The 11,410-nt window shown below is 48.1% G+C and overlaps 1 long non-coding RNA gene across 1 annotated transcript in view; it reads right to left on the bottom strand.

The window, feature by feature from the left end:
- Window positions 1-11,410, bottom strand: part of LOC135245857 (uncharacterized) — a 74,628-nt gene continuing 63,218 nt past the window's right edge. The window contains exon 3 of the long non-coding RNA XR_010327422.1: window positions 1-354. This is a non-coding gene — a long non-coding RNA (uncharacterized LOC135245857). The remainder of the gene's footprint in view (window positions 355-11,410) is intronic.

The following is an 11,410-nucleotide window of genomic DNA, read 5'->3' as shown; positions in this document are numbered from 1 at the left end:
GTCAAGTTATCTTATGTTCAATTCACGGTTATTATTATTATTATTTGTGCCTCTTACCACCCCTCTAGTTGTTGCCATCGGCAACATACTGTGATGTCACAGATTCTTTCGAATAGGGAACAGAAGCCCGTCTGAGCCTCAGCTTCAGGGCAGAGTATTTGTTTATTTCTGGGATGCACGAGGCTCTTTCTTCTCGACGCCCTTTTACGCTTCGCTGTGAAGCGCAGCTTTGGCCTCCGGGACGCGAGCGAGCGCACGCGGCTCTGATCAGCCAGCCAGGTCTGCCGGGGTCGGCGCGTCGGCACGGCAACGCTGCGTTTCCTCCGGGCCTGTTTCTCTCGCGTCGGCCCTGACCTGCGCAGTGAAACCCAGAGGAATGGAGCCTGATCACTGAATCCTGTGCATTATATCATACCGGGGAGTGGATAACGCATCACTGAGGGGGTGTAAGGATCACATCTCACCGGGCATCTGAGAAATCACCGGCATATAAATGCACTGAAGAGGAATTAGAAGAAATGTCTCAGATAAAGCCAAATGTCAGAGACTCCATTTGCGTATGGATCCGAGCTATTTTTTGCCGTGCCCTGCTGACTGCGGTTAAGCAACCCAAGAAGTGGTAAAGTAACATACGCACACACACACACACATACAGGCACAGACACACACACACACACACACATACAGGCACAGACATACACACACACACACACACATACACACACACATACAGGCACAGACGTACACACACACATACAGACACAGACGTGCACACACATACATACACACATACAGGCACAGACAGACACACACACACACACACACATACACACACACAGCACAGACATACACACACACATACAGGCACAGACCTACACACACACACACATACAGGCACAGACAGACCACACACACACACACACACACACACACATACAGGCACAGACCTACACACACACACACATACAGGCACAGACGTACACACACACACATACAGGCACAGACGCACACACACACACAAGGATACACGCGCATACACAGACAGACACAGGCTGGCTGGCTGGCTGCAGTTATTCTGCGCTACAGTGCGCTGAGCTGTGGCTGCTGCCTGTCCTCACTCTACCCCCAGAGGGTGGACGTGTGACCGGCGCTGGCGCTGGCACCGGCAGCCCTGACTCATCCCATTACCTCAGCAGATCACAGACGCGCGCGGCTGGGGGGCTCCTCCCGTCCGCGCCTTTAAAACCGCTAAGTACCCACGGCCAGTCGCCATGGCGCTGACATCACGCCAAACTGGGGCCGGCGCGAATAACTGACCTACACAGGAAAACACTCCCAAAACAGCCCATTTCCAATACCCTGTGAGGTCTTTTTTTTTTTTTTTACACTCGCAGCAAACCAGGCGTAAATTAAACTGCTGTTTTAAAGACACTTATCTGAGTAAATAATTCAAAAGGAAGTGAATTGTGGGCAGGAGGAAGTCATGGCGAGAGTTCCACACACACTGAACACGGCGTGTTCGTTACTCATTAATAACTAGTAGACGGAAGACAGAGCCTTAGGGATTTTCAGAAGTATAATTTCCAGACCTGGGTCACATACGTATTTGTTTTGGATTCAAATACGTTTTTCTGTGCTCTATTGGTCTTGCCTGGTGTAACTGAGCCTGCCAATATAACCAGAAGGTGGGGTTTGCACTTTTTGAGAGTGTTTCATTGGTTCCAATACACCAGACAAGATCAGTAAAGTGACCCAGGTATGATAATTTCAGCCATGGTTCTCATTTTTCACATGCACCCCTCTGCAGTGATGTGTTTTATATTCTCACCTGGTACTAAATGACTTTCGTATGTTTGCAAAAGTCGCATTCAACGTGCCAAACCACAACACCCAACACCGTCCATCTGCCTCAGCAATCAATGCATTCAGTCCAGATGGACACAATTAGCCTTTTTTTAATTTTTTTTTTTTTACTTCAAAAGATTTCTCCGTTTTCTCCACATCAAACCGCTCCTCCCGAGTTAATGCAAAATGAAAAAAAACTCTTTGGGGGAAAAAAATGAATAAATAAACGGCACACATGACCTTTGAACTCTGCGGTATAAATACAATCGCGCTTGCGTTTTAGCGTCTCAGCAGATTGATTTTTTTTTCAGTTGGCTCAGCGTGAAGCCTTTCTGAAGCGGCGTGAAGCAGAGCGGGGTTCATATCTGCAGCCTGCCGGGGGCGGGAGGACGCGAAGCGAACGCACGCATCAATTATTCAAATCCCCTTCCGTTAAATTTAACTGATAACGCTCGATCGAGAGGAGTCGGCTCCCGCCGAGGCTGGCGGTAATGGCGGTAATAGCGAAAGCGTGTCGCCTTCAGCAGGCCGAGCGCTAACCTGCGCTGACGTCACGTCACGTCGGACATGGCGGGATGAGTAACCGGCAGCGTGGCGGCGAAGGGGGACTCGACGAAAGACTGGGATGTTTTTCTAAAGATTTGCAGCAATATGGAGTCTGCTTTCACTCCATTTTAAACAAACATTAACTGAACCAATTATGAAGGCTTTTTTTTTTTTTTTTTAGTCGCAATGTGGGGTCCCAAGGTTACTGCACGTTGCCATGGTAAATCTGCAAAGACAAACTAAGCAACAGGCCTAAGCCTATAAAAGTGTTTGCTCTGGAAGATTATTTCCACCTCTACCAAAAGTTGGAATACATCAAATCTACTAAAGGAAAGAATTCTGGTCTTACAGTACCATACGGACGCAGATCAACCCTGTATTACTACAGGGACACACAAAACAGGAAGAGTAGCCAAAAATATAGATTTACAAAACTACTATAAAAACGATACATGGATTTATAAAAGTATTATAAAACCTAAATATCGATTTATAAAACCCTCAGTAATTTTCTCAAGTAGTGTCTTATCACAGTGGTTATCATGCCTTATCGTGGGAGTGTGCACGTCCATATAAATATATATGCATATATGTCTCTCATTTTCACTATTTGCAGATCAAACAGCCGCGCTCCGTTAATCACACACACATTATAAAGCAGCACAGAGACGCAGTTACCGTTTTTTTACTCTGTCACCTAATTGCACCTCTGGAGAGACAATTAGCCCTACACCCGCGCACGGAGCTGGGAGCCCACAGGCAGGGCCTGGTGGCAGGGGCGCCGTTTGGGGGGGGGGGGGCCTGAGCCCCACCGCAGATGAAAGAGCTCCGAGGGGGGGGAGTGAGGGTGAGGGTGTGGGGGGGCTGCCTGTATATTTAGACTGTTAATTTGATGCACTGAAAATGTTATTATTACAAGACAAAAACAAACAAAACAAAAAAAAAAAAAAGAGTTCATCAAAATTCACGTACTGGAGTTACTTCAAAGACTGAAGAGTCAGTACATTTGCATAACAAAGAATTATAAGCTATGTGTCTTATTTAGGTACACATATCAAATATCGTCATTTATGAAGTTTGTTTCAGAAAGTCTATTATGTGTAGATTCATATATAAAACAGTGAGCTTTTTTTGGGGCATTTTTTCTTGATTTAGCTCACTACTCAGTCATTTAAGATTTGCAACCAAACAATTCATGTGGTTAAATGCAGATTCTCAGCTTTCATACTGGTTACGGGTCTGTTGATGACAATGTCCCTCGCCCCCTAAATTGATAATTGTGAACTCTTGCGCTAGTATCCTTAGCATGCACAGCACTCCTCATATCAACAAGGAAATAAAAGCTTTTTCAATACGTTCCTGAAAATAAGCCTACTGTCCATGACTGCTACAGATGTGGCCGTTATCAGCTGAAAATCTAAATTCAAAATGACCACGTCAGTGGGGCTCAGTAGAGGCTCCTGTTGGGAGGAACCGATACGGCTCACCTTTCGGCTCCTTCAGCTGGTTCACAGGGGCTGAATCATCACCAGCGCACATCGGGCCGCTCACACGGATCAGAGGCAGCGAGGCTCAGCTCGGTACTCAGGCCTGCGAGAGCGCTGCTCACAATGCCGTCCCTGTCCTAGAACCGGCGTGCGGGCGGGGGGTGGGGGGCGCTGTCTGCGCTACACACGTCCATGATAAAAAAAATCAGTTACTCAAACTGGACATGATCAGAATAATTTGAAAAGCGGACATTCCGGGTGAAAATAAACGGACATCTGACCTAAAATGAGGGGGTAGAGCTCCTACATGTCTGGGTTCAGGACACGGGGCTTCGTGCCATCCAGCCCCCGCCAACTCTGAGCCTCCGGCAGTCGCGCAAGACGGGGGCAGAGTCGGCACTGGGCGGGAAAGCGGGCCGGACGACACACCCACGCACCCGGGGGACTGACCGCGCGACGGGTGTGTAACAGCGGCTCGGCGTGGCGGAGGTTCGGCAGCGCCGCCGTGACTGACAGGCCGACTGACTGACTGGCTGGCTGGCGGAGATATTATGGGTATTTGAAATAACTGTCAAACCTCAGCCGTCAAGATATATGAAGACTGTTTCATGTTCTGAATTTGCAGCCGGCGCGCACGTACTGCTCCCGTGTTCATGTAAACACAAATAACATTTCATCTTTCATCTTTCGCAATTAAGGCAAACGTGTCTGGATATTGGGGATGACAGAGGTACGCCAGAGGAATATTAAGCCTTCCATGTGCTGCATACGTAGCCCACAAACGCAGAATGAAAATGAGGAATCCTGCTTATAAACACGTTTGGAGCGACATTCATCATAGATGGATACAGATGCTACCAGATGCACGCACGCACACACACACACACACACACACACACAAGCATGCATACACACACACACACACACACACACATCTCCAATCTTACATTATTCATTAGACACTCGGTCAGTACACTCAGTCTTTTCTTCCTACAGATGAACAGAAATCATATAGCACACAAACGCATGTAGATTGTGATCTTTGCCTTTAAATCCCCTGCCTTCGCTGCTGAGGCAACTCTCTCCTTTCATAGGCTGCTATATAAAACTCTATACAGCCTATGTCACAGAGCACATTACAACTCAGCAGATGGATCTAAATGAATCACACACACCCTCACACACACACTCAAACACACACACATACATACACACACAAACACGCTCACAAACACATGCACAGAAAATACACACACACACACATGCTCACGCGCACAACATCTACGCACACAGACACACTGGCACAAACATGCATCCACGTGCACATGCAAACTCGCACACAAGCTCTCACTCACACACACACACACACACACACACACACACACACACACACACACACACACAAACATGCTCGCACACACACACACACACAGCCTGGTTGACTATGTATGAATTCTATGGACTGAGAGGGAGAGAGGACTATTTGATTTAATGGCAGCGCATTTGTACAGGTGATTAAGAGCGCGGTAACATATCCATTCTCTGGTCCCGCTGACATTTATCAAGGGTGTCCGGCTAAATGTCACGGGACGAGGTAGCTGTCCCGCTCCTAATTAGCATGTGAAATTCGTGGAGGGAGTCTTGTTATTTTCCCTCGCTCGTTTCAGGCCCAGCCTGGACCCTGATACATTTATTTATTTATTTGCTCGTTTATTTATCACTCTTTCTGCAGTGCACATTTATGCTAACTTTCTTTGGCAACTGATGGAACTTTTCGCCGCTGTCTCCTGCATCTGCTTGCAAACTGCAGTGTGATGTCACTTCCTGTTTCTTAGCCAGCCGAGGCATCAGACTCTGTTCACAGAGCAACAGGTTTTGTTCGGTGTAAAAAATAATAATAATTATTATTTCCCCTCCAAGCTGTTTGACCTGCCGAGCAGCTTAATTGAACCGTTTATTTTATGGTCATTTTACTATGGTTTAACCGTGTGCATATTTACATCTGTGCATTACCCACACTGCACTGCAGCGAGTAGAGAACACATGAACCATCTTTAGATGGTGTTGCATAATAAAAGTGAAGAGGTGGGAAAAAAAATAACATACCATGCAATGATTGTAAAAAAAAAAAAAAGAAACAAAAAAAAAACTAAACAAATAAAGCAGGAAATTACAGGGGGAGCTGCAGTTGAAAATTTTACACTCAGGATTTATCCTCAGCGTCTGCCAGTTCCAGCAGGTTTATTAACAGCGATGTAAAGCCGTCGAGCGCAGGCGCCACGGTGGCCGTTAAAGAGCACGTTAGCGTGTACCACGTTCCCCTTTCTGTTTCCGTCGCGGCGCTGCCGTGAGAGGCGGCCGCGCTGATCTTCGTGGGACATGCGCACGCTAATCGAGAGCGAGGAGTTGTCAGGCTAAAAAGCAGTCGGTCTGAAACGAGGCCCCGGAGGAGATGCAGGAGACGTGTCGGTGCCAATCTCTCGGCGAGCTCTAAAGGTGCACACGCAGGGCTGAGGAAACCGTTTTGCATACCGTGTCAGTCAGAGAGGATCATCATTAGCCACTGCCATGCGTTTGCAAATACCTGTGTGTGTACGGGTGTGCATGTGTGTGTGCGCCTGTGTGTGTGTGTGTGTGTGTGTGTGTGTGTGTGCGTGTGTGTGTCTGTGTGTGTGTGTGTGTGTGTGTATCTGTGTGTGTGTGTGTGTGTGTGTGTGCGCGTGTGTCTGTGTGTGTGTGCGCGTGTGTCTGTGTGTGTGTGTGTGTGTGTGTGTGTGTGTGTGTGTGTGTGTGTGTGTGTGTGTGCAGTGTGTTCTGTGTGTGTTTGTGTGTGTGCGCGTGTGCGTGCATGCTGTGTGTGTGTGAGCGAGCCCAGCTGAAGTTCAGAGGAGATAAAGAAGGGCTAAAAGCTCTCCCCTCCCTCAGCGGGACATGTTAGCGCACAGCGCGGCTTTATTAACAACCTGGGGCTGACATTTAAGCTGGGGGCACGGACAGCCAGCAGCGCAGCGCAAGGCGCGGCCTGACAGCCCCCCACACGCCAGCCCAGACAACGGAATTAATCGCCGGCTCGGACGCCGGCACCAAAGCCCGCCGGTCAGCACAGAAGAGGCCCCGTCAGAGCCACGGAGCGCGGCGCGAAAGCGGCATGCCAGAACTGCCTACAGCAAGAGAGAGAAGAAGAGAGCGAAGAGAACGAGAAGGGAGAGACGGGAAGGAACAAGAAACGACAGCAGAGAGCAGGCAGGGAGAGAGAAAGACAGCACGAAGACAAGAAAGCAAGGAAGAGACGAGAGAGGGGAGAGAAAAGCAGAGAGAGAGCGAGAGAAGCAGAGAGAGAGCAAAGGAGGGGGAGACGAAGAAAGCGGGACAGAAGAGACCGGAAGAAGGAGAGAAGAAGACAGAAAGCGAGCAGAAAGAGGGGGAGCAAGAAAAAGCAGAGAAGGGAGAGAGGAAGAGAGGGGGAGGAGACAAGAAAGACGCAGAAGAGGGACAGAAACGGGAAGAGAAAGAAGAAAGGGAGACAGAAAGAGCAAGAGAACGAGCACGAAGAGAGAGAAAGACACGAAGCAAAGAGCAGAAAGAAGGAGAGAGAGAGAGGAGTGGCAGAGAAGACCAGAGCAAGAGAGAAGAACAGGACAGTGAGAGACAGAGACAGAGAGCGTGAGAGAGATGTATTCCTTTCATCATTGTTATTATTCTGACAATCACGCTTTGGCAATACTTATTTCAAAATGTGTCATGCCAATGAAGCATTCTGAATTTGAATTTGACTTGGAGAGAGAGAGAGACAGACAGAGTGTGAGAGAGAGCAAGAGAGAGAATAGAATTTTCTATTTTAGGAAATGAAGAAAGCTTGAAATAAAAGAAGAGGCCAGGTTCCCAGTTATCGGGAGCTGATGAGACCGAGCAGAATTCACAGATTACACCTGCGAATATTCTGGAGAAGGACCCAAGCGAGAGCCTCTCTTAGGCATCACAATTACACCTCACGGCACGGCACGGCACAGAACACTGCACAGCAAAGCACGGCACAGAACACCGCACAGCACAGCACAGCACCACACAGCACAGCACAGCACAGAACACCGCACAGCCCAGCACAGCACCACACACCACAGCACAGCACCACAAGCACCAGCAAGCACAGCACCACAGCAACACAGAACAACGCACACACCAGAACGCTAGCCCGCTGAACACACGCGCAAGCCAGTTGTGCTCCCTTGCTAGGCAGCTATCTCTCTGTCAATGGTATCTTGTAAAATGAATTTACTTGAAGGGAAAAAAAAATAAACTTAATTTCCCATCTGTTAAGCAGTCCAGCCAGCCCAGCGACCGTGAATTCAGAATATCAACATGCACGGTGACATTTCTGGGGAAACATACTGCGTTGTGTGTGACACCAAGGCCAACACTGAGTGGTTACTTCAGTAATTCCATGTGCCAGAAAGCCATTTACATCCCCTGTGCGGCTTCTGAGCGATACCTCTGTAAATATAAAAATATAAATAAAAATGGAGGGGAAAAAAAACAAAGGCGAAGTAAAAATGGAATTAGAAAAGATAGCTAAAGGCAAAATGACATTAACGCACGCGATCGTTGTGCGTGCGTATTTCCACAGAGGGCGGCCAATGGCAACGCTGCAAATCACTCGGCTCATCGAACGGCACCAGAACCACCAGGGCTGCTTCGGATGGGTTACCATGACTACGGTCACTCTTAGCAACACCGAACTGACTGTGGTTAAATGTTGAGCTTCTCTTTGCACCCGAGACTCACTGACCTACCTTCGGTAAACAACAACAACAACAACAACAACAACAACACAAAAACGTTTAATCGAATGCAGGATCTTGCATTCTGGTTCAGATGCCAAAGGTTTCTCGAAGACGCCGAGCGGTGAAATTACTCTGGCCGGTTCTCCGGTCCATGTAAGAACAGAGCGGAGTGTGTTCACACTAGATGTAATCAAGCACTGGAGCAAGGGGATGACGCCCTGCACACCAGGGGCACACGACTCCGATCCCGGAGGGCCGGTCTACGTGCTGTTTTTTGTTCCAACCAATTACCTTAGTTTTAGTGTTCTGACAGCTCTCTAAACTACCCTGATTCTCTCCTGCACTTGAGCACGGTAAAAAAAAAAAAACTTTAAAATGCGCTTGCAGTCCGTGGCTGTAGCTGATGCTAACACCAATGGCAGACAGAGATATGAGTGAGCTAATTAAAGACTTAAAAGCTGAAGACGGCACAAAATGCTGAAAACCAATCAGTCCTTGTTGTGCAGCCCCCCGCTTTAGACATCGATACCCTCCAATAACCGACGTCAGCAACTGATATTTGACGGTGATTTGCTGATGAAAAACCAACTGTCAAGATTCCAACAGTTGCACCCATGGATATCTTTATCCGAGCATCTGATTGGAAGCTAGTTTGGGGTTAGATAAGTACGTGGTTGATTGAGGTTGGTTGACACGTCACAGGCTTGGAATACTGCAGAACCTTAACGAAGTGGCCGTCCGGTAATAAGCCAGCGAAACACACGACAAATAGCAGCACAACCACAGCGGCTCAGTCCATTTCTTCCGCAATCACTCAACCTTTGTTGCAGCTGAAATCGCAGCAGAGCTTTTTTTTTACATGTTTGGCGTCAGTTGCGAAGCGAAGCTATCGCGAACACGACGGTTTAATGAATGATTTTTCACTCAAGTAATGGAGGGTTCCGACAATAGCAGTTTGCACTTAATGTGAGAGCGCACAGCTCTTGAGTTTGAACAGCAGTGAGAGCACTCAATGTACGATATATATTATGGAATCACGCACTGGAAACAACCTCAGAAGAAGAATCTCTCTCATAAGCGTCGCTGGTTTTTAGAACTGCACAAAAAGGAACAAAAGTAGAAGCATCTACTGTAGGCCTATATTCGGATGACTCGAGCTCTAAAGCTATTTAAAATACCAGTCCCACAAATAAAGATTTGAAATGGCAAAGCAAAGTTCTTTTTTTTTTTGGAACCGTAAATTCAGGTTATATTTGTTTTTTCCTTTTTTTACAATCCCACATTAACAGGGGACTGAATAAACTTTTGGAAATGTATCAGAATTTCAGAATCAGTGACGCCCGAAGTTTAAATTTCTGAACCCACTGATGCGCATGTTCTCCCGCTGGACGGGACGGGGCGGGACGCTCGTTCCCCCTCAGCTCACTGATCCATTTCTCTATTAGCAGAGGAGCTACTTGGTCCGAGGCGATGAGCACACTACAGGTTTGGGAGACGGCATGTTCTGCCGGGATATTTCTGCAGGGGAGAGGACGAGGTAGATTTGGGTTTGGGTTGCTTGCCTTGGCTGAATTTCTTTAGCGAAGTTATGAGTAAATCTGATGTCTGAAGGGATATCTTATAGGGAACGATGCTTTATTAAACATTATTAACATTATTAAAGATGCACATTAATAGGGTTGCGGCCATCTGTGAACAGGCGTCTTAAAAATCCACATTTAGAATCGGGGTTGCCCCACCACGCTAGTGACCGGGGGCACGGGGGTGACCCTGCGCCTGATTATTCGGCTGGATTTCCGCAGGGCTTCCATTACGGCTGGGGGGGGGGGGCTGGGACCAGCAGGGCGCTGAGGGGACAGAGGGGTACGGGCTGATTGCTCGGCGGTCCGCCCAGGAAGGGGCGATGGCCCCCCCCCGCCCCCGCTCAGCGTCCCCTTCGATAAAGAGCCCGAGCTGAGAAGGAAAAGCAGGATCAGCCCGGGCTTGGAGAGCAGAGGCGGCCGCATTACTCCTGCTTCTGAAGGATTTACAGTCTTTCATTTATTTATTTCACAGCATTTTTATTTATTTTTTTTTGCTTTACTCTAAAATCTGTTGATTTTTTTCCCCCTCTCTCTCAAGCTTAGAGCCGATTGGATTTTGGGATTAATCCGGCATGGCCACCCTGCTGGAATAAAGCGAGGGACAACTTCACTTTGCATTCAGGCGCCTTCCAGCAGTACACACAAGAGTAAGGATCGGCACTAAGGACGTGTGTTGTACACAAAAAATTAAACATCACAGTCTAAGCTTATCTTATGATTGGTTGAAACTAGTACTCACGAGAGTTAGGATTGGCGCTAAAGACTAAATGAAACATCATCAGAGCCTAAGCTCCTCATCCGATTGGCTGCTAACTGTCATTGTGCATTCCGTACGCCCACCGTTCCGCGGTACGGCACGGTCAGGCGGTCGGGTGAACACGGCGAATAACGGTGGCGGTAAAAGGGTCTTGCGCGTCACCGCAGACTACAGACGCTCTAGGGGGACGAGCAACGGCCCTCTAACCCAGCTGATAAAAATCGTTAACAGAGCCGCGCGAAGCGAAATGAGGGAAGGGTCAGCCGACCCTATAGGAACGCCTCCCCGCCAGCCAGAAGGTGATTAGCAGCTCTTAACGAGGTGCGTCGTGTTAAGTAGCCTTCGAGGCCCCGGCGTTCATAAATCCGGTCCGGACCGGTCTGGTCTGGATTCATTTGCAGCATTACAGGC

Source organism: Anguilla rostrata, chromosome 19, assembly GCF_018555375.3.
Source record: "Anguilla rostrata isolate EN2019 chromosome 19, ASM1855537v3, whole genome shotgun sequence".
NCBI lineage: Eukaryota > Metazoa > Chordata > Actinopteri > Anguilliformes > Anguillidae > Anguilla > Anguilla rostrata.
The sequence above is the reverse complement of the archived record's forward strand: the minus strand, read 5'-3'. Positions and strand labels throughout refer to the sequence as shown.